The 24,657-nt window shown below is 45.0% G+C and overlaps 1 protein-coding gene across 1 annotated transcript in view; it reads left to right on the forward strand.

Moving 5' to 3' along the window:
- The window catches only part of LOC126183392 (uncharacterized), a 661,091-nt gene that overhangs the window by 356,665 nt on the left and 279,769 nt on the right, over positions 1 to 24,657 (forward strand). Inside the window, exon 5 of the mRNA XM_049925338.1 lies at positions 17,757 to 17,805. The gene's annotated coding sequence lies outside the window, so the exon portion shown is untranslated. The remainder of the gene's footprint in view (positions 1 to 17,756; positions 17,806 to 24,657) is intronic.

Consider the following 24,657-nt stretch of genomic DNA (forward strand, 5'->3'; position numbering starts at 1 on the left):
ACACGATGGAGAAGAACAAAGAGTTTACATCTTTTTCTGAGTCAATGTTTAGCAAAATTTAATAGAAATGAATTTACAAACTTTTATTAAATAAATATTTTTTACTGTCACAATTGTAATATGAACTTCTCATTGTGTAAATGTAGATATCAATACCTGTCGGTATCCTACGAATCCCAATGTTTCATGGTATTGATTACATTACATTCTGTATTCTACATCTATACGTGTATTCAGAAAGCCATTGTACCTGCATGTTGAAGGATCCGCCGTACCAATTTCATCAATGTTATTTCCTATTCCATTCGCACACCCAATGAGGCAAAAATGACTTTTTTTTCACCACTACTCGAGAACTACGTTGGTGGCAGCATAATGGTCACACAGACATCTTCCAGTATACGCTTTCTAAATTCAACCAAAATGTTTCCGCGAGAATTACGTTGTCTTTCTTTCAAGGATTCCCTTGTAAGTTTCCCGAGCACTTCTGTTGTCATTTACATATGGGCTATACCGATCTTTCACGATCCTAGCAACGCGTCTCTGAATTCGTTCGATTTCTGTTATCATGTCTATTTGATGTGTCCAAACCCTGAAAATATGCAAGAAGTGGTCGCACTGCAGCCTTGTATGAGATTTTGTTTACAGATGCCCAACAAATCTGGGGGTTGCGCTCGTCTTGCAAAATATTGATTTTACGTGATCGTCCCATTTTATATGCTTCTTCGTAGTACCCCCAAAATTATGTAGTGTGAGTGCTTCTCTTGCAGTGAGATACTGTACCGTTCTTTCTCTTTGCTCTAGGCATAATGTTACATCTAACATATTTCTGACCATTGTTATAGGACAAACAGCTATCTTTATAATACTGCAGCTTATTCCAGTACACACAGAAGCTCAAAATGGTTCAAATGGCTCTGAGCACTATGGGACTTAACATCTGTGGTCATCAGTCCCCTAGAACTTGGAACGACTTAAACCTAACTAACCTAAGGACATCACACACATCCATGCCCGAGGCAGGATTCGAACCTGGGACCGTAGCAGTCGCGCGATTCCGGACTGAGCGCCTAGAACCGCGAGACTACCGCGGCGGGCTGCACACAGAAGTGATCACATTTAAGTTGTTTATTTTTATCTTCAGACGACCGGTTTCGATCTTCTAAAAGATCATCGCCAGATCTTACATTCTTTGATGACCGTAGGAACCGTTGGCGTATAGCAGGTCCATCTGTGCAGGCCTGGAGAACACTGCACAACATGTTCACGTAATCCACATGTCTCATGTTACTTTCGAGTACAACCACAAATCTCATCTTTATGTCTCCCATGGCACAATATTCCACCACCTATCTACGTCGAGGCTCTGAGCATGTTTCGAGTAGCCCTTCGTCCGGACGACGGCGTATCCAGACACTACCAACGACATGATGCAGTTAGAAACGTGATACATCGGACCAGGCAACACACTTCAGTTGATCGACGGTCCAATCTCGATGATCTGGTACCCAGTGCAATCTTAACTGACTACGTCGTTGTGTCAACATAGCAACACGTAGATGTCATCAATGTACACTGAACGGTATGCTCCGAAACACCTTTCCGCGCACCAGCATTGTACTGTGTCTGCCACAGATCGCCGGCTGTCCTGCTTTACGGAGCCGGCAAGCCTCCGAATTCCACGTTGTGAGATGAGGCGTGGACGTCCAACACCATTGGATACAGTGCAGAGTTCAGAGTTCGACTTCACCACATGTGCTTTGCTGTTACTGAACTGGGGGAAATGCAGTGAAAAAATAATTGTGACAAATTTCGGCCGAGATCCAAAACCAGGGCTCCACATTTATCTTACATGGACGCGTTGTAAATATATTTGAAGCATGTGCGCATTCAAAACGAGCGGTTCAACAAAGCTGAGGCCTGTTTTCTTTCTCATCTTTGTCCAACTGATTTTCCCATCCTTGTTAAACAGTGTCTGAGCTCTGCCTGTAAGGACCTCACTGTCTACGAAGTTTTAAAACCAAGCCTTGCTTCCTCGTACTACGTTACTTGAATGTGTTACTTGTCTAAGCAATTCAGCTGGCTTCTTTCAACCTCAGCACCGACCCTCTGCTCTGCAGTGAGTGTCTGTCGTACGGAATTGGAAGCTACTGGAGCGAAAAATGGAATCTGTAGTTCCAGAGGGCACCACGCTGCGGTCGGCTCAAGGCGCCTCGGAGAAGAGCAATGCCACTTGAAGCCGCGTCCAGAAGTCACTACAGCCCAGCTCAACGTCGCCTAAACAACTTGTTCCTGACCTAAGTGCATTACCACTGACTACGAAACAATTACCATCTCCATGCCTCAAACTGCGGTTCTTGTAGCGTTTCCTCTCCTGTCCAATAAAAGAACGAGAAGAAATGTTCTGCGGTGACTCAGTATGTTGGAAGACACACTAAAATCGGATTTTCCTCCAAGCAGAAATTTTGTGGCGCGTAGTACACAACGCGCCCGGTGTAGTGCGTCGTCCGTTCAACAATGACAAAATAGAGAAGGTGGTTTCCGGCACTGCGTGGTGCGCCAGCGCACTACGTCAGGCTTGACAGGCCAACTGCTTCTACATCTACATCTACATTTATACTCCGCAAGCCACCCAACGGTGTGTGGCGGAGGGCACTTTACGTGCCACTGTCATTACCTCTCTTTCCTGTTCCAGTCGCGTATGGTTCGCGGGAAGAACGACTGCCTGAAAGCCTCCGTGCGCGCTCTAATCTCTCTAATTTTACATTCGTGATCTCCACGGGAGGTATAAGTAGGGGGAATTAATATATTCGATACCTCATCCAGAAACGCACCCTCTCGAAACCTGGCGAGCAAGCTACACCGCGATGCAGAGCGCCTCTCTTGCAGAGTCTGCCACTTGAGTTTGTTAAACATTTCCGTAACGCTACCACGGTTACCAGATAACCCTGTGACGAAACGCGCCGCTCTTCTTTGGATCTTCTCTATCTCCTCCGTCAACCCGATCTGGTACGGATCCCACACTGATGCGCAATACTCAAGTATAGGTCGAACGAGTGTTTTGTAAGCCACCTCCTTTGTTGATGGACTACATTTTCTAAGGACTCTCCCAATGAATCTCAACCTGGTACCCGCCTTACCAACAATTAATTTTATATGATCATTCCACTTCAAATCGTTCCGCACGCATACTCCCAGATATTTTACAGAAGTAACTGCTACCAGTGTTTGTTCTGCTATCATATAATCATACAAGATGAGGCGTGGACGTCCAACACCATTGGATACAGTGCAGAGTTCAGAGTTCGACTTCACCACATGTGCTTTGCTGTTACTGAACTGGGGGAAATGCAGTGAAAAAATAATTGTGACAAATTTCGGCCGAGATCCAAAACCAGGGCTCCACATTTATCTTACATGGACGCGTTGTAAATATATTTGAAGCTTGTGCGCATTCAAAACGAGCGGTTCAACAAAGCTGAGGCCTGTTTTCTTTCTCATCTTTGTCCAACTGATTTTCCCATCCTTGTTAAACAGTGTCTGAGCTCTGCCCGTAAGGACCCCACTGTCTACGAAGCTTTAAAACCAAGCCTTGCTTCCTCGTACTACGTTACTTGAATGTGTTACTTGTCTAAGCAATTCAGCTGGCTTCTTTCAACCTCAGCACCGACCCTCTGCTCCGCAGTGAGTGTCTGTCGTACGGAATTGGAAGCTACTGGAGCGAAAAATGGAATCTGTAGTTGCAGAGGGCACCACGCTGCGGTCGGCTCAAGGCGCCTCGGAGAACAGCAATGCCACTTGAAGCCGCGTCCAGAAGTCACTGCAGCCCAGCTCAACGTCGCCTAAACAACTTGTTCCTGACCTAAGTGCATTACCACTGACTACGAAACGATTACCATCTCCATGCCTCAAACTGCGGTTCTTGTAGCGTTTCCTCTCCTGTCCAATAAAAGAACGAGAAGAAATGTTCTGCGGTGACTCAGTATGTTGGGGGACACACTGAAATCGGATTTTCCTCCAAGCAGAAATTTTGTGCCGCGTAGTACACAACGCGCCCGGTGTAGTGCGTCGTCCGTTCGACAATGACAAAATAGAGAAGGTGGTTTCCGACAGTGCAAAGTGCGTGGTGCGCCAGCGCACTACGTCAGGCTTGACAGGCCAACTGCTTCTGGACGAGTCTAATGCTTCCAAAGAAGCAGCTGCTGCAGTTCAGGTAAGGTTCGTGTGCAAAACGGCTACGAAGTGTGCTAAAACGCTACAAGTGCGATTCAGTGCCGAGGAAGGTTGACTGTTAATTGATGCACTGTCAAAAACGTATTTCTCGCAGTTTTTCTGCGCTTCGAATAAGCGTGGAGCAAATAATCCTCCTCTTTGTCGTCCATTATGTTTTGCTATCAGGAAGCACAAAAGTTACATTTTCTTTTCTCCTATGCCATCCATCAGCGCTGTACAGTACATTAAAGGCGTGTTTACAATAACAACACTTTGTTCGAACCCTCTGACAGCACGGTACATTGAGTAGTTAATGCGCTTGCGGCATCGTTTTCTGGGAAAACACAAATGCGCAACGTATTTAAGTTTTTCGTCGCTGCCGACAAACAACGCCCAGCCCTGTTCGCGCGGCACAAAATACCTGCTCCTAGGAAAACCTCGCTTAGCCGCGCAGGTTGTAGTTTGCGAAACATTGCGTGTGGAAGGCTACGTTAAATGAACTGCGAAGGTAAATTCTAGCAAATTTCACTAGATTCTTCCCTGGATCATCGTGGGGAAGCTTTCTTAGACCTTCTCTTCTAAAGTTGTCTCGATGTCCCCATTGAATTTAATATTTGTTGGTTGCGGCTTGCAGTGCCATCTAAGGACGGTGAATTTTGGAGTGGCTTTCAGGAATGCTACTAAGACGCAACAATAAAGTGTGAATACATGAGATGTCACCTCATTTATTTATTCAAACAAAAATGAGGAGCCGGCCGTTGTAGCCGTGCGGTTCTAGGCGCTTCAGTCTGGAACCGAGGGACCGCTACGGTCGCAGGTTCGAATCCTGGATGTGTGTGATGTCCTTAGGTTAGTTAGGTTTAAGTAATTCTATGTTCTAGGGGACTGATGACCTCAGATGTTAAGTCCCATAGTGCTCAAAGCCATCTGAACCATTTTTGAAAAATGAGGAAAATACGTTTTCTCAGTCAACCCTCTCTGAGATCCAGTCTGAAATCATTAATCGCTGTAATGATAAGACTGTCTGAATATAACCTTTCGAGCACCACAGTGATCACAAAACAACACACCCTATCTGTATCCACGTATCTTCAGTTCTAATCGTCGCACTAGTCAGCACAAAACCTCAAGTTAGCTACTTCCTTAAGTGAGTATAAACGTTCGCGACCTATACGAAAACACAATCTCGATTGCAGTACTGGACTGAGTACAAACATTTTCCGGGGCAAAGTTAAACTTAAACTCACTTTTAATTAGTGCACACATATTGCCTGCGTGAAGGCTAGTCTTAGATTCGGTACCGAGCTATTCTTTTTCTGCCCGGTCGCGCTGAGCGCTTTCGTGATTGCTAGGTTAAGTCCGCCAATCATTCGCAGAATTAAATTCTCTTATTAATCTTGCAAGGTCAATTTTGAGTTATTTAAACTGTAATTATATACAAACCAGTGTGGACAAAGTCTTCAGTATTTTCGAAATGAAATGTTAATACTAGAAGTTATTCGCCTTGACGCCAAATCGAATAGGGGACTCTTTGTCGACGCCGAAGGACAACTCGCCGTTCTCACACAGCTCTTCCATCCCACACTCCCTGCCCATATGGCATGACCGTCTGTCACTTGTAGAGTGAGTAACCTCTCGTTACTACCGGCTCAAATAGCTACAGTTGCGTAAGCAGTTTGATGCGATAAAATAAATCATTTCCGCAATGTGTCGTAAACGTGCTTGTTCAGGTAGTGTTAGCTCGGCACAGCAGGATGAATGTCGATATCGATGACATACTGCAGTAAAGAAGTCATGGTTTCAAGTTCTTTGTTTTATTTACTGTCATCGGTGCGGTTGTCTGTGTTTCTGCACGGAACACCTCGGAGAAATAGTGTAAAATCAAGTCTGCAGGCTCTGCAGACTCACATCAAAGCAGTGCAGTATGCTTTGATCAATATGTCGCTGCCTACGACACTATAGCGGTGACGGCTTTCTCGAATCATCTCGAACACACTGTAAACCAGTGCTACGGCAGCGAGTGCAAAGCCCGGCGCTTGTGATGTGGGCGGCCACATCGTCTCGCACTCGATGTGCACGGCCGTACCGCGTTCAGCGCCGAGCTAATGTATTAATCTGTGCTAACGGCCCGCCTGCGGCGCACGAGTGCCGAGCGTCGCGTTGCCGCAGCGGGACACTTTGAGGCAGGTCGGGTCGGAGCGCCGTGACGCTGCACAAAAGCCGCGGTGCAAAATGAGTAGCACAACTCTCCAGCTGCGCTCGTAACAAGTGGGCACTACGCAGTCAATGAAACCACAAGCGTTGCCGGTAGCGCCTCTAAGAAATGCGATATCTACAGCGGTTGTCATAAAAAAAGACTCAAATGGCTCTGATCACTACTTAACATCTGAGGTCATCAGTCCCCTAGAACTTAGAACTACATAAACCTGACTAACTTAAGCACATCACACACATCCATGGCCGAGGCAGAATTCGAACCTGCTACCGTAGCGGTCGCGCGGTTCCAGAATGAAGCGGCTAGAACTGCTCGGCCACAGCGGCCGGAGTGGTCATAGCAGGCACCTTTGATAATTTCTGGAGCCGTGCAATGTTCGCCCGCTTAAGAGATCTCCAAACTGCAAAACGCGACTACAGTAGTCTGGTGGAGTACTGTAGAGGACGTAATGTTAAATGGCATGCTGAACAGCTAAAGGTCATCAAATGGATTACCAAATACTACCATCAAGGCTACATCCGTCGCCCTCTTTTTTAGTTTTTCTTTTTTTAAACCTAAGCAGTGAGCCCTTGGCTGAGCCTGCTATATTGGAAGGACGATGGCGGCGGTGTGTCGTACGCGGACGACTATTGGGTATCTGTCTCACTAGACTCGAGGGCAAAGCTGGAGGCAAAAAAAAAACGTGTATTCCGTCACTGATGCAGCAATTGTGTATTAATAACAAATTTACAGTAGCAATATACAAGACAAGATTGGAAGTCATGAGCTGTCTCATGTTACAGTTGACCATATCCTCTCCACGACAACGTCAATTGGATGTCCACCTCGAACACCAAAAGCGGCTCACCTTATAGCCACGCGGAGTGCAGAATTTAGATCAATCACGACGGGGAAAAGACCAACAAGGAAGTGTTGAGTTCGCTCGAAAAGAGGCCTTCTTATTGGTGTGCGGAGTACGAAGAAACTCTCTGTGCGGAATCATGTTTTAGGATATTTCTCACACAAAACTACCTGTAATTATATGAAAATAAAATTATATTCTCTTCGTTAATACAAGGGGCGTTCAATAAGTTATGCAATACATTTTTTTCTGAAAGCAGGTTAGTTTTATGAAGGAGTCCAATACACCATATTATTCCCCAGTCTGTTGGCTACAAAACTGTATTTTTCTACATTATCTCTGTTCAGTGCGACGGCCTTACGCCACCTTACTGGAAGGACCTGTCTGCCCGCATGATATCACTCTAGAAGTCCACCTCGGAGCAAAAGTCGTGCTGCATCAGTAACCTCCCAATCATCAACGTACTGCTTTCTACGGAGTGCATCCTTCACTAGGCTAAACAGATGGAAAATGCGAGATCCGGTCTATAGGGTGGATGAGGGAGAACAATCCAGTGAAGTTTTGTGAGCACCTTTTGCGTGCACAGACTTGTCTGACGCCTTGGTTGTCATTTTTGTGGAGACGAATGCGCTGAAGTCGATTCTTTGATTTCCTGACTGTAACACAATATTCAGAATTGATGGTCGCACCATGAGGGAGGACATCACACAGAACAACCCCTTCAGAGTGCGACGGGCCGGTAAATAATTAAAGAAGTGCGGTTGCAGATTTCACACGAATGTGCATATACAAATGTCGGTTAAAAATGTTATTGCAAATTTTGGCTCTCACGTAAGTCTCAGGGGATGAGTTCCATACTTGGTGCATTAGTACACATTTCCACACCCGCCCATTTGTTATAGTTTTTGAATTAATTATTCACTCAGACATAAGTACAGTTTGTGCTAGGGAACAAAAATTAGGCGATTATTATACCAAAATTAGTTTTTTCACGACACAGTTCAATCACTATTTATTGGCGTTGTCCTTTTCTTTCACACAATGAAATTAGCACTGGTGAGACGGTTTACAGGTTTACTTAAATAATAATTTGACTCCCAGCCTCCAATAGCAGTAATGTAGGCTACTATAAACGAAAATTATTCAAATAATTCGAACAGAATCACAAGTCCCGCTGTCCTCTTTGTTGTAATAGTTTTGACGAGAAATCACAGTTGGCCACATGTTCACTTACCACGATGTATACCTCGTAAATCGTACTCACACAAATAATCGTAGCACTTCCATTTCACCAAATATATGCTTGCACCATTGCACTATCAAAGAAAACTGTTTGTCGAAATACACTCCTGGAAATGGAAAAAAGAACACATTGACACCGGTGTGTCAGACCCACCATACTTGCTCCGGACACTGCGAGAGGGCTGTACATGCAATGATCACACGCACGGCACAGCGGACACACCAGGAACCGCGGTGTTGGCCGTCGAATGGCGCTAGCTGCGCAGCATTTGTGCACCGCCGCCGTCAGTGTCAGCCAGTTTGCCGTGGCATACGGAGCGCCATCGCAGTCTTTAACACTGGTAGCATGCCGCGACAGCGTGGACGTGAACCGTATGTGCAGTTGACGGACTTTGAGCGAGGGCGTATAGTGGGCATGCGGGAGGCCGGGTGGACGTACCGCCGAATTGCTCAACACGTGGGGCGTGAGGTCTCCACAGTACATCGATGTTGTCGCCAGTGGTCGGCGGAAGGTGCACGTGCCCGTCGACCTGGGACCGGACCGCAGCGACGCACGGATGCACGCCAAGACCGTAGGATCCTACGCAGTGCCGTAGGGGACCGCACCGCCACTTCCCAGCAAATTAGGAACACTGTTGCTCCTGGGGTATCGGCGAGGACCATTCGCAACCGTCTCCATGAAGCTGGGCTACGGTCCCGCACACCGTTAGGCCGTCTTCCGCTCACGCCCCAACATCGTGCAGCCCGCCTCCAGTGGTGTCGCGACAGGCGTGAATGGAGGGACGAATGGAGACGTGTCGTCTTCAGCGATGAGAGTCGCTTCTGCCTTGGTGCCAATGATGGTCGTATGCGTGTTTGGCGCCGTGCAGGTGAGCGCCACAATCAGGACTGCATACGACCGAGGCACACAGGGCCAACACCCGGCATCATGGTGTGGGGAGCGATCTCCTACACTGGCCGTACACCACTGGTGATCGTCGAGGGGACACTGAATAGTGCACAGTACATCCAAACCGTCATCGAACCCATCGTTTCGTTCTACCATTCCTAGACCGGCAAGGGAACTTGCTGTTCCAACAGGACAATGCACGTCCGCATGTATCCCGTGCCACCCAACGTGCTCTAGAAGGTGTAAGTCAACTACCCTGGCCAGCAAGATCTCCGGATCTGTCCCCCATTGAGCATGTTTGGGACTGGATGAAGCGTCGTCTCACGCGGTCTGCACGTCCAGCACGAACGCTGGTCCAACTGAGGCGCCAGGTGGAAATGGCATGGCAAGCCGTTCCACAGGACTACATCCAGCATCTCTACGATCGTCTCCATGGGAGAATAGCAGCCTGCATTGCTGCGAAAGGTGGATATACACTGTACTAGTGCCGACATTGTGCATGCTCTGTTGCCTGTGGCTATGTGCCTGTGGTTCTGTCAGTGTGATCATGTGATGTATCTGACCCCAGGAATGTGTCAATAAAGTTTCCCCTTCCTGGGACAATGAATTCACGGTGTTCTTATTTCAATTTCCAGGAGTGTAAATCGGTGCGAGAAGAAATTCTCAAACGAGCACATGGGCCACCCTCAAGTGGGGCACGCTCGTCACCCACCCTCCAAAACGACTGACCAACGACTGACCGTTGGCCAAGATGGCCGCAATCTCTATAGGCTCGGACGTCAACCCACTGGTTATGCAAGTACCAATCTCACCAGTTAAGGTTACAAATTTTGATACATACATCCCTCGACAGAAATAAGTACACCATCGGTACCGCGCTAAAAAGTACATCTCATTTACTATATTACATTAATTTCTAGGATTATTCTATCGCCCGTAAATCAAGTTTTCAGACGTAATCTATAGCGATCTACACATTGCGCTGCTCAAAATCTTCATATCTCTAATAATTAATTAATTATGGGCGATAAATGTTAATAATAATTTGCAAACAATGAAATCTATTGCAAGTCAAGTGTATAGTATAACTTAACTAGTTTAAATTACGTGTAGTGCCACCCAAAATATTATGTAGTGCCGTTCTTTACGTCATAAATTTCCGTTGAATTTTATAAACAATTTTCCCTCAAATTTTGTTTATTGCTCTTTACGGGCTTAATTATTTATGAATCTTAATATATGACTGCGGCACTCGATCCGCTATCACGAAACGTTTTTAATGAGTGCTCGCTCATCCCTGTAAGTCGATATTTACTGTTTTTATTAATCTTTCAGTATTCGTGATATTAACCGATTTTTGTGGTTTTGCGTCTCGTGACTTGAAATAACGATCGATCTTTCAGAAGGTGCATATTGCTGACCACAATCCACAGCCGCATCGCTCTTCACCGTAAGTTACATAGATTTCGTGTAATGCGCGAAAACCCAAACAATGCCCCAAGCTGCGGGCCACGTGGTCGCCGGGCGCGGAGACCGACCGTTGCAAATCTCGCGCTGGCGCACCACGCGCTTCCGCGAATCGCGCGCCGTGCAGCGCGCTCGCTCTCCACAAAGCAATCCTTGCATATTAGAAACATCCATCTAGTAACGGGGGTGTTTACCGTCACAAGAGCCGCAAAACATCGTCGCCATGAGTTTACCGGTTGAGAGTGCGGCATCGAACATTTTCTTCAGACGAGAGGCGGTGTGGCGCTACTCCATGAATTGCTGTTTTGTTTCCGGTTCGATGTCTAACGCATGTTTCACCGCCTGTGACGATGTTCGACAAAAATTATCACGATCGGCCTCGTATCCCGCAAGCAACTCCAGACAGATATTTCTTCGTCGCTGTCTACGGACTTTCGTTGGCGGCGAGGAATCCAGCGGTCGTACCCCTTTGGGTACCCCAACTGGTAGAGGAGTGAGCCGACATTACCAGCAGAGGCGTCCACTTGAGCAGCGAGGTGTCTGTCGATCATCTCGAATTAAAGTGTTCCCACATTTCCACACTTCGGGAATCACAGCTGTGTGAGGCCGGCCGGACAGCTTGGTGCGACCTTGTTCCGATAATTACGGGCGCCTCGCCCAAATACTGACCATGGTTTTGTTCGCCGCCATATCCCCGTACAGGAAGACATTCTGCAAACTTGTATGAATGTCTGAGATGCTCTGGTTTTCCCCCAAGAGAAACTTAATGACAGCTCTTTGCTTGGAATGACCGGCGTGGGTGGCCGAGCGGTTCTAGGCGCTACAGTCTGGAACCGCGCGATTGCTACGGTCGCAGGTTCGAATCCTGCCTCGGGCATGGATGTGTGTGATGTCCTTAGGTTAGTTAGGTTTAAGTAGTTCTAAGTTCTAGGGGACTAATGACCTTAGAAGTTAAGTCCCTGAGTGCTCAGAGCCATTTGAACCATTTTTGCTTGGAACGCGTCTCCGTTACAGACGCCGTTTCGAAGGCTACGTATAACGCCGCCACACATCAGAGCTTCGTGAAACTATAGGGGCTGAAATGGAAATATTTCGCGATTTCCCACAAAAATTCCGCATTTTTTCAACCAAAAACTGAACGAGAAAAAAAAATGTTGCTTTACTTCGTGAACGACGCTCGTACATTCTGTTCGATCCTAATCCTGTTTATTTTTGCTCCATAAACTGAAATCAACAAAGAAAACTTCAATAAGTGAGCAAAGCACACACTGAGCCAGCGGAAGTTACCCACTAAAGCCTGGTTTACATGACACTACGCTGCAGGCTACTGCGCTACAGGCCACGCGTTTGCGCAACTCGTTGGTGAAACTAAAACACTTTCGGCGTGTTACAACTTTGGCGACACTTAGTTGCATGAGTTTTGAGGTTACGCGTGTTCGTAGAGTGTAGACAAACTGAAATATGAAGTGGATAACGGAGAATAATGTTCGCTTTTTGGATGTCTATGTTTTGCATATGTGTTTGTGGGATTTCACTGATGCTGATTACAAAAATAAGCAACAAATTGCTGCCGCTGAGCGTCATGTGCGATTTATTGAGTTAGGAGCCCACATACAACTGAATTAAGAAAACTACAAGCAAGTGTAATTCTAGCTGTCGCAATGCTCTCGTCTACAAGGCTAAAATCCCATTGTTCGAGTTGGCCAACTCTTTGTTAAGGAATATTGTTGACAGAAGGGAAGGCTAGACTAATTCAAGAAGCTGCATCTTTATTCAATATTCATCTATTTAAAATGTCGCTACAGCGCTCTCCATTCACATATGTTAGAATTTTGAAGTATTGTACAGATCTATCTTCAAGAGAGTAGTTTGCAAACCATTGTCTTCTTAATGCGGCCTGCTTCGAATAATTATTGTTGCTAATGTTAATAATTATTACTGTTAATAATTATTGGTGTTAATGAAATAGCGTCATTACCAAAACTAAAACCGTATCTTATTGCATGCCGAGTGTTCTCGATTGTAATGCACGCAATATGATATGTAATTTCAGTTCTGGCGACAGTGCTTCATGCATTAGAGTACCTTTATTCCTTATCGCATAATTATCTCTCTTTAGAAGAAACTGGAACTGTTTTGGTGACATTCTAAGATAATTAAAAGAACTTCTTGGATCTTCCGTTATAAATTATTTCAGCAAGGATGCTGGGCAACCGAGCTGACGTCTTTTCTTCATCCAGTCACGAATCGAAACACGTTTCTTATTTTTTTCTTATTCAGCGATTCAACGCAACAAGCTTTAACTCCGTCACAACTCGTGCGACTTGCAGCTGCCAAAGCTTTAATTTCAGACTCGACTCACTGAAGTGTATACTGGTGTCACCGTGTCATATACGAAACCACTTGCTTGCAACTCATTCCACGCAGCAAGTGGCGCAACCCAATGTCGTCATGTAAACTGGACTTACGAGGGAGCGGGCAGGATACGCGTTAACTGGCGCGCGGCGTCAGAAAGACGGTCTTTGCTGTGTTTATTAGCGTAGGTCACAACGACTCTCGATATGACAGTTACGCGCGCGCACACACACACACACACACACACACACACACACACACACACACACTCACAAACATACACACACACACACACACACCGGCCGAGGGAGATAAAGCTCCCCTCCTTCGTACATGAGTGCCGTTTCACCGAGCTCACGGAAAAACAATGTATGACAGGAAACACTCCATCTTCACTTTCAAGGGGTAGCGTTAACTATCACTTTGAAAAAATAGGATTACGTAATTAATTGTTTCTCTATTTGCAGATGAGTGTCTGCAGTCCTTGTGAACAAGTTTTTCACTCGTTGCTAGCAGAGATTGTAATTGAAAATGGCTGTTAGGAACCTGTTTTTCGTTTTGCTGCATATGTCTACACTTCACATTACTTTTGTCAAATTTCTTACAAGGCGTCTTCTATGAAATTTTACTGTGACTTCACATGTATTGCATTTAGTACTTTGTTTTTGAGTCTGATGAATGCAGAACAGATGAAGCCATAGTAAAATTTATTTGAAGACTATTTACGCGACATTTTACAACAGCGAAGTGCAAACAGGAAAAGCAGTTTCCTAAAAGATGAAAAATAGCGAAGGCCGATAGTGAAACCAAGCCCTTTCAACTACAACCTCTGCTAACAACGGGGGAATAACTTGTCTATTTCAAAATCTATTAAAAGGAGTAATAAAAGCTAACCATTCCTGGTGATACTTTCGCAATGAAACCGAAACTCGTGTGTCGTAATACTCTCCAAAATTGCTGTACGCTTAAGATATAATAATAATAAAATAATAATAATAATTAATACGTAACAGCTACTATGGAAGATGGCCGGGTGCTTACGAAACATGACGCCAGTTTTTTTTTTAAAAATTACTCCCATCGTTAATTATTTGATGAGTCGGGTGTAGTAAAAATGGCGAAATGAGAAACGACGACAACGCTGGGATTCGATATTTCTCCTGCAAAAAAGTTAGCCGCTTCTCTGAGATAAAAACTAATTCAGTCTTTTTATAACAAAGTACTAATAACATACATCGTTTTGTTTCAGCCGCTACATTTTCGCTAGTGATGCAACGCAATAAGGTTTTCCAATAAGCATCTATATATGCAGTGAACAGACTGAATAAATCTATGTTGTTTTTATGTTAAATTTTAATATATTATACATTATAATAAACTACTTTCAAATTAATGATTATTTTTTAAGGTACGCTGCAAACACGATTGATTACTAGGGAGTCGTTGAAAGTAAAGCTGCGTAACAGAAATACCGAAATTAAGCAACTATATTACATATGGACCAAATTGATTACGACATGGATTCCTATGAGAGAGGGGGGGAGGGACCTTAATTAGTTCAAAACCCGATTTAGCCTTCCTAATAATAATTTTCCAGTCTCCGTTAACCACTGAGGCTAATGCTTGGACGGTTCATAGCGTGCCCGGTGAGCTAGCGGTCCCTCCGTCTTTAGACTTGGAAATTTTCTCCTCGTGATAAAGTGCAGTAAATGTTCAACATATTGATAAGCGTTATATCTGAGAAAGAAAGAAACGGAAGTATCTGATTGGCCGCTGACATTCATTGTATTTGTAGATTTTCACTTTCTCTCTTTATACATAAGTGTCGTTCCTGTCCCAATTCCTTTCAGTACCAACGATTTGTATGTAATCCTACAGTGTAAATTTCAATCACGTTTCACTGCCCATCATCCAAAAGGTGTACACAAGATGTCTCATCTATCTTAACCACACAAAATAATTCTTTGCCCTGAAGCAAAATAAAATATATGACGTTAGTTTTTAGCTAGTCGGGGGGAGGGGGGGAGGGGCGCATTCAGTAGCGTGATTGCCCTTTATATTTCTTTGTTCGTTAAGAAGATGTGATCAGCATTACGTCTTTTTTAAACAGCAAGCTTAGTTTTCATTCGGTAATCGTAATCCACTTCCTCTCCTCAAGATGTGTTGAAAAAGTATCACAGTGTACCATTCACATAAACATGACATTATTAAAAACTTAACACAAAACTCATTATCCCTACATTATTAAAAACATAATACAAAACTGATTCTCCCGTATTAGCAAGTAATTCATTCGCGTGCCGTAGTTGACAGTAAACACACGGAAAACCAAGCAAAATGCCCACCAGTCATTCAGTCAACCATCTTAAGTTAAAGATACGAGTGAATACAATCCACACGTTCGAAAAGAAGGTAGAAATGCTACTCATTTATGGAAAACGTAAATTTGCAGAACAATAATTGCAATAATGTTTTCTTGTTCACAACGCGGGTGCATGTAGTGTAGTATTGTAGTTCTTTTAAATGACATGTTGTGTACAGTAAAGGCATTCAGTCCTTTATTAAAAAAAACTGCAGTATCATTATTTTTCCTTTATTATAGTTGAAATTAGACCTAATGCTACACGACAGAGAGCGAAATCCTGACAAGAACCCAACTTCCCGACATAAGTTGTCTGGTCCTCTTGCGACGCTTCAGAAAACAGGAAATTCCAACCCAAGACTCGCACGGAGGTCGGGAAGACAGGTTCTTATCCCACTGGCAGCTAGACAGCATTTGCTTGATACAGGGTGAGCCAAAAAGGGCTTTACAGCTTTGGAATGATCTATAAATTTATTGAGATGACAGAATCGGTTGACGTGTCGTTTTGTAGCAGACTACCTCGTTACACTGCGCCACCAGGATCACCAGCGTAGTGCACTGTTAAACTGACTACTTACACTGGCGCGGAGCGTACTCGCTGTGTGTGGGGTTTCAGCAACAGTTTTGTGTAAATATGGGGCAGCTACAATCCACATACAACCGAGGACCACAGTCGTGACAGCTTCAGAGTTAATGTATTCTGTGCCCTTAGCAAATTGAAAGTGTACGGCCTTTTCTCCTTCATGGAGAAAACTGTCACTGGTATTGTTGATCTGGATAAGTTTGAAAAGTTTTTAATTCCACAAGTCGACGGTTCGTCATCTCATTTCCTCACTGAAGTTGGTTTCCTCGATAATCTCTTCCCAGGTCGATGAACTGGCCACGAAGGGTCACCAAATGGGCACTTCGCTCCTCAGACTTTCTTTCTGTGGGATTTCATTAAAGACAATGTGAATGTTCCTCCCCTGCAATAAAATTTAGCCGACCTGAAAAATAGAGTCTACGCTGCCATTCCACAATTTACGCCCGATTTGCTGCAACGAGTGTGGGAAAAAAATTATTGAAACTTCCTGGCACATTAAAACTGTGTGCCGGACCGAGACTCGAACTCGGGACCTTTGCCATTCGCGGGCAAGTGCTTGGCCCGCGAAAGGCAAAGGTCTCGAGTTCGAGTCTCGTTCCAGCACATAGTTTTAATCTGCCAGGAAGTTTCATATCAGCGCACACTGCGCTGCAGAGTGAAAATTTCATTCTGAAGAAATTTATTATCGGTGGGATGTTTGCCGCATCATAAGTGGTACTCACATGGAACCAAAATGACGCTTGATAGTTTTATGTGAAACTTGAGATTGTTTGTTACAAAATGACACATCTGCCGATTCTGTAAGTTATCTCAATAGATTTCTGTATCTTTCCAAAGTTCTAAAATTTCTTTTGACTCGCCCCGTATTTTTTACTTTGTTCTGGACAAGATGTTCGGGGTGGTCAAAATAAATAGGAAGCCGTGTATTACGTACAGATCGTTCAAAACTACACATGTTTGTCGAGATTGTGAATATATTATTTAACTTCTCCATCGTACTGAGCGATTTAATGTAGTGATTTTACCCTCTGTTGCCCAAGTCAGCTGTCCCGAAAGCCTGGTGACGTGATAAGGAATGTTTCTTGTTGCCACTAGGAAGGCCGCAAATTGATTCTTCGGTATAAATTTGGAGTTGTGGCTCAGATAAAAGAAATGTAAATGAACCTCCTAGTGGATGAAGCCAGACGTGGAGCATAAACGTGCAAGCAGGCGGCAGTTTACGATAGGTGCGTGCTTCGTTGCGCGGGTTGCGGCCTTCACTTCCGCAGGGGCGTTGCCCGCACCTCGACCAGCGGCTGTCGTCTGTCGGCGTGACTGTTTACGCGCTCCGTCTGCTGCTGGGCTTGGGTAGTTTCTGTGTACACACGGTATCCACTACATCGCCTTAACGGCAAAGACCTGCTGACACATCAGCAACCAGCACTCCTGCAGACGTCCACAGGCACACTGCCGTCCTGCCTCACCTGACAGGGTAGTAGCTGTGCTTGATACGACGCTCGCGTTGACTGCAAACTCCTTAACCCATATTATGCTCGAGACTGTGTACTGTTAATATGTGAAACGACTAACACCAGTGGCGTCTTGTTCCAGGAGTGCCAGCGCCGCAGAAGGACGCCACCCAGGTGGATGGACCAGAAATGTGAGTACTTTTGAGAATTTTTAAATCAGAATTACAACTATATTTAACTTTACCGACATTAATGTTGAAAATTTACTGGCGTGATATAAGAAACAAGCATTAACGTGATGTCTTATTGCTTTCCCCGGTTTTTATACTTTCCAAGCGTGCTTCATCTAAGAAATAAGTGCTGCAAGGTTTACATATTGGCATCCGAACAGATTTTTGTCTGCCTTCAACATTTATGCATGGCGTAGCGCATTTAAGAAAGCTGTAGACTCAACAATAAAAAATACTGTTTTGAAGATAAGACTCTTGTCCCACAGTTGATTTTCGGTTGTGCTTTATCGTGTCCTTCAAAACCATGTTGTTTTATCTTTTCTTGTGATGAACAGTACTATCTTCGTCAGGGTTCTCTGCGTTGTGCACCTGTAAACGCTAAAAGCAGTAATTGCAATAACTATTATCATATCCGCAGAAAACAAACATTGCGGTACACTGGAAAGTACCGCGTTCGGGACGCCTGGAGTTCATATCCCTGCCATATCACCCAGAGTTACGTGTTTTGTGGTTTCTATCAATCGCTCGAAGCGAATACTACAACAATTTCCGGAGAATCCTGTTTCCTTCATTCTCCTTTTGGAACTAAAATAATATGGCAAATGAAATATCTAGTAGTATATCTGTTAACAATGATATTGTACATGCACCCGGTAATGGTCAAATGACAATAAAAAATGTGCGGAATCCATCTTGAGGAATGCACTTTACATTGTTACAGAGCCGTTGTTTATGTGATAAACGTTACCGTTTAGCTAACACAGTCACAATACCGTTTATTGACTACACTATTGTTTATCATTAGATATTATCCAGGGGAAATTAATGTGAAATTCACAATACTCACCGTAGTTCGTTTCTTATTATACTGCTGCTCATTAGAATTACAGCATCACGTTAGTGCGTGTGGACGTGCCACAGTACGTCTCCCCAGTGAATCCCACACGTGCTCGGTGGGAATGGGCAGGCCAGTCCATTTACCGAATATTCTCTTGTTTCAAGACTTCGCCATAAGAATAGAGTCAGAGCTTAATGCACTCCTGTAAAGGCATACATGGGGAAGAAGTACAGGGTAACAATAACGTTGAAAGGTGAGTGTCACGTCGGCGCATATCACTAGTTCTGAATGTGACGTATTGATGTCCCGTAGGATCTGATGCCACGTTGTTACTATGTTACTTGGAGTGACACATGATGTGAAAGTTACTTTGAACCTTAACGTTTTGCACCACGCTTGCTGGACGGACTGTTGCAGAATCAGTACAAAGAAAAACCAACCAAAGTTACAAATTTTTCCTATTTTATTCACTAGATGACTACTTTCGGGCCGACATTTCTGGCCGAAACCCATTTTCAAATCATCCTACAGGGCAGAAAACCAAATTTGCATTCATGTATAATATAGGTATTTCCAAATTTTTAATCATATGATGATGATGATGTTTGGTTTGTGGGGCGCTCAACTGCGCGGTCATCAGCGCCCGTACACATTCCTAATCTGTACACAGTCCAATCTAGCCACTGTCATGAATGATGATGGAATGATGAGGACAACACAAACACCCAGTCCCCTGGCAGGGAAAATACCAACCCGGCCGGGAATCGAACCCGGGACCCCGTGATCCAGAAGTAGCAACGCTAGCCACTAGACCACGAGCTGCGGACTTTTAAATCATATGCCAAAAAAACAGAACATATCGTTTCGAGACTTAAGTAACATAGTGATTTTAAGTATTTGACTGTTTCTGGTAAAGATTTTAAAAACCATTAATTTTACTGTTGACGTGTATGGTTTTTTATTAATTGTTATATTCTTGGCGGTCGGGGAACGTTTTAATAAATAAATAAAAAAGGTTCCCTCTATCATGGTTTGGCAGCAGAAGGAATAAACACGCCTGTTATCTGTATGCGCTGTAAACGTTCGACTCACATTTTTGGCATGGTTTTCACGTGGTTTTCGCATCTTCGGAAATATCGTTTTTGACTATGTTACGGCCAACCGTTGTGGCCGAGCGGCTCTAGGCGCTTCAGTCTGGAACCACGCTGCTGTTACGGTCGCAGGTTCGAATCCTGCCTCGGGCATGGATTTGTGTGCTGTCCTTAGGTTAGTTAGGTTTAAGTAGTTCTAAGTCTAGGGGACTGATGACCTCAGATGTTAAGTCCCATAGTGCTTATAGCCATTTGAACCATTTGACTATGTTACGTAAGTGGCACAATATGTTCTTTATTTTTGGCATATGATTAAAAATTTGGAAATACCTGTATTACACATGAGTGCAAATTTGGTGTACTGCCCTGCAGGATGATTGGAAAATAGGTCTCGGCCTGAAACTAGACATCGAGCGAATAAAAAAAGAAAAATTTGCACTGTACTGATTAACAGAAATTGTTGAACCACAGCTACTCCAGCATGCTGGAAGTTCTTGTTACGGCATAAAGGCACTAGAATCGTTTTCAGGTCTGGTGAGGTGGTATGTTTGGTGCTTCATTCCGTTCGGTGACGTCCATCGTGGAAGTATGCCGGCCCTCGGCCGTGGAGTCTGTCCGCGACCAGAGGCAGAGGACGGGTGACGTTCGCCGCCGAGCGCGAGCCGCGGTATTTCCCACACACGCCGTCCCGCTGGTTAGCGGCTGGCAGACGTACGGCGTGGCTCTACTGGGCAACGGACGGGCTATACTTAGAGCGCCAAACTGCCGCCGCGGCCCACAATAGCGGGCGGCTTCGCCTGCCCGAGCCGCCGCCGCCGCCGTCACCTTACGTCACGGTCGCGGGCAGCGCGGCACATGGCTGCCGTGTTTATGTGCTGCGCCTGTCGCGCTGGGCTGCTTTCCCTGACTGCCACAACCGATGGGCCGCTTACACACCCCTGGCAAATCAACAGTAAACAATGTGACTCGCGGGACACTTTTATGAGGATACTGCCGTTTAGTGAAAAGACTTGTGTCTGGATTCAAGACTTCCTGGAAGATAGTACTCAATACGTCGATCCTAACGGAATAACATCGACAAATGTAAACGTAATTTAACGAGTACCGTTATTGTTTACCATGAATATAAATGATATAATAGAAAGCGTCGGCAGCTCTGTAAGGCTGTTCGCAGATGATGCGTTTGTATATAAGAAGACGGTAACGATTTGCGAAAAATCCTGTCGTGGATAGACGAATGTTTACAGGAACTGGCAGTTGAACCTGAAAGTACATAAATGTAACGCCCAGAAGAATAAATCCACTGCTACACAACTACGTAATTGATGACAAATTGCTGGGAACAACGTCTACACTAAAATATCTAGGAGTATCTATCTGAAGCAACTTGAAGGGGAATCACAACGTAAAATAAATAACAGGAGAAGCAGATGTTAGGCTACCCGCCAGGTTAGTTGAGAGCGCCAATGCGTTGCTTCCTGGACTCGGTTAGAAACGCCGGCACCGGATCGAATCCGCCCGGCGGATTAACGACGGAGGCCGCTGCGCCGGCCAGCTTGGATGTGGTTTTTAGACGGTTTCCCCACATCCCACTAGGTGAATACCGGGCTGGTCCCCACGTCCTGCCTCAGTTACACAGACATCTGAACGCATTCACACTTTTCCATGGATTACACTAGACACAGACAGTTGGGGTACACTCATTCCGTCCCTGGGGGTACGGGGTGGCGGCAGGAAGTGCATCCGGCTACCCCTTAAATTAACCTTGCCAAATCCGATTAATCATGCCGACCCTGCGTCATTGCGGGAAAACAGCACTATCAAAAGAAAGAAAGAAAGAAGCAGATGGTAGATTAAGATCCATAGGAGGAATCTCGAGGAAATGCAGCTCATCCACGAAAGAAGACGCTTAGCGTTTCGTGACAGGCTTGTTTAGTCGCAGAAAGAGCGTTTTAGAAATGTTCAACAAATGCCAGTGGCAGAAGCTACAAGAGAGGCATTGCGCATCGTGCACTAGTTTCATACTGAAATTCCGAGAGAGCGTTTTTCGGGAAGAGTCGCGCAACATATTGCTTTCCCCTTACTGAATTTCTCGAGAAATTAGAGCTAATACAGAGGTTTACCGATAATCATTCTTCCCACGCGCCATTCGCGAAAGGCACAGGGAAGGGAGGATAACATAGAGGCGTCGAAAGTACATAGGAGCATCGAAAATACTCTCCGATGCTCACCCTCGGGCGGCTTGCGGATTACTATTGCAAATGCATGTAAGCTATCGGCATCCGCAAGATAAAATCCGTCAGAGAATAGAACTTTTGGTCTCACGTTAAAACTGTAAACGGATCGAAGTTATCTGTCAGTCATGGAAATACTACTTTTTTCAGAAATAAACTACTTTTTTCCAGTTTGTTTCGCTGAGAAAGACTCTGTTCCCGTCCTTTAAATCATGGCACGAATTTCAAAATGACAGTTACAGAAATAAGTGACGACAGGATAGTAAAGCAAGCGAAATCGTTGACAGAGGAGAGAACGCTGGATCTGCTGGGATACTAGTACGATTCTATACAGAGTAACCAAAAGAACTTGCTTCTGCTCTAGCAGCTGTGTACCGCAGGGTGCTAGAGGTGATCAATGAAAACCACAAGTCAGCGCATTTTTCAAGAAGGGCCGTCGACAAGCCGCACAGAACTGTAGACCTGTATCTTTGGTGTGTGTGGGTTGCAGAATTCTGCCGCACGGTTTATAGTGGCGTATTATAAACTTTCTGAAGATAGAAAATCTGCGTTGTATGGATCAACGTGGATTCCACAAACAATGAGCAAATGAAAAGATAAAGCCTGTGGCACACAGCCTGCCAACGGGTGGAGGCGTGACTGCAGACTGGTTTCCTTCACCGCGGCGGCAGAAGGGGCCGGGGGGGGGGGGGGGGGGTGTAGCGTAGCGAGCCCATCGCACGGGCCGCCTCTTACCTCAGGGAGACATCTCCGGTATTCATTTGATAGGAATCTCAGTGGACCTGGGCCCTTCCAGCAGGGACTAGAACGAGGAAAATCCTCGCCGAACGAGGAAAATCCTCGCCCCTACTCGGGAATCAACCTGCGACCTCCACAGCAGGAATCAAGTGCTATACACCCCAGGTCACCTCGGCCACCTACAAATTGTATGATAGGTAAATATGAAGTAAGAAAATTTTTTGGGGTGATCAGCTGAGTGATTGCGTCGTCTTGTCGCAACGTTTCGTTGAGTTTCGCACCCATCATCTTCAGGCGAAGCGTCGGGATGCTGCGCTCTGCATATTTATACAGCCGCTGGACCACTGACGCGCACTACGGAAGAGGGTAGACTGATGAGGTAAGGAATGAGGAGATTTTGCGCAGAATGCCAGAGGAAAGGAACGTGTGGAAAACACTGATAAGGAGAAGGGACAGGATGATAGGACTTCTGTTAAGACAAGAGGGAATGACATTCATGGTACTAGAGGGAGCTGTAGAGGGCAAAAACTGTAGAGGAAGACAGAGATTGGAATACATGGAGCAAATAATTGAGGACGTAGGTTGCAAGTGATACTCTGAGATGAAGGGGTTAGTACAGGAGAGGAATTCGTGGGGGGGCGCATCAAACGAGTCAGAAGACTAATAAAAAAGAAAAGGTACCATTCGTTGCTCCAGCTACCTCCGATAAACTGCTGCTAGTAGGGAATCTTGTTCTTTTGCGTAATCCCTGTAAAATCTTACAGCTATCTGATCCGTATTTGTTACCCAGGCAGGCTTGTATTGATAGGCAATCGCCGGCAGGCCGTGGCCAGAGCGGCTGCTTAGCGGTGGGCTAACGGCAGCCGCAGCCGCAGCAGCGGTAGCGTGGCGACATGTGGCGCGGCCCCACGCGCCGTCCGTCCCTGAACCCGCGGCGCTCAGATAGGCCGACCTTGCCACACTCGCGCCTTGCACAAGCCGCCAGGCCGCCAACGGTGAACGGCGCGCTGCCCTCCAGCCGGAAAAGGAACACCCTCTCGTCCGCCCGTCTGCCTTGCTCCGCTCCGTCGTGGCGCAGTCTCTTCTGCTGGGGTCCTCATGGCATCTGGTACACCAGCATGCAATGTTTTTAGTCGCAACAAAAACGAGAAGAAATTTCCCGTCGAATATGTATGCAGTTGCGACTAGAAGCATTACATGCTTGTCAAGGACGATGTTGTTGCAGAGAATGTTTAAATGAATATAAATGTAATAAAATAATTATTGAAATAAAAATAAATGTTTAACTTAACATGTTTTTAAATCGAACTAAAGGTATAAAGTAATTTCTTCTTGCCCTATACAGATGCTTAAATGTTTGCAGATAGTCCTGAAAGTTTGTGCCTTTGAACTTTTTATAGCTTTCGCAATACTTCTGAGATTAATAACGGAAAACGTGGGGCACATGCAATACACAATTGATTCATGAGGAAGTTCACCTCTTGACTATTGTCTGTTGTACTGGCCCCAAGCTTTTCCTCATAAATCTTGCAAACCTTATGGTAGCTATTAAAAATTCAGAAACACAAATTTCCCGACTATCTGTGTGGGCTTGGGATTCTGTACACAGCTAGGAGAAATTATTTTATACTTTTCAGTCCAATTTAAAATCATGATTCATTTAAAAAACCTATTTCAAATGAAATAAGTATTTTGTGCTTGTTAATCTTGTGTATGTGAGATTTAAATTTTAAACATTTTGATGAGATTATATTTTTTATTTAAATAATTGGTTCATGGTGTGGGTTCCTGTAGTCATGTCCTAGTTCATGAACCACGGGCAACGTATGAGTGCCCAAGTAAGTGGTCCCGACAGTCGGGATACCAGGTACTTTGGAATAAGGCTGGGCATCTCGGACATATTCTGAGTCGT

The sequence above is a fragment of the Schistocerca cancellata genome, chromosome 1 (assembly GCF_023864275.1).
Source record: "Schistocerca cancellata isolate TAMUIC-IGC-003103 chromosome 1, iqSchCanc2.1, whole genome shotgun sequence".
Taxonomy (NCBI): domain Eukaryota; kingdom Metazoa; phylum Arthropoda; class Insecta; order Orthoptera; family Acrididae; genus Schistocerca; species Schistocerca cancellata.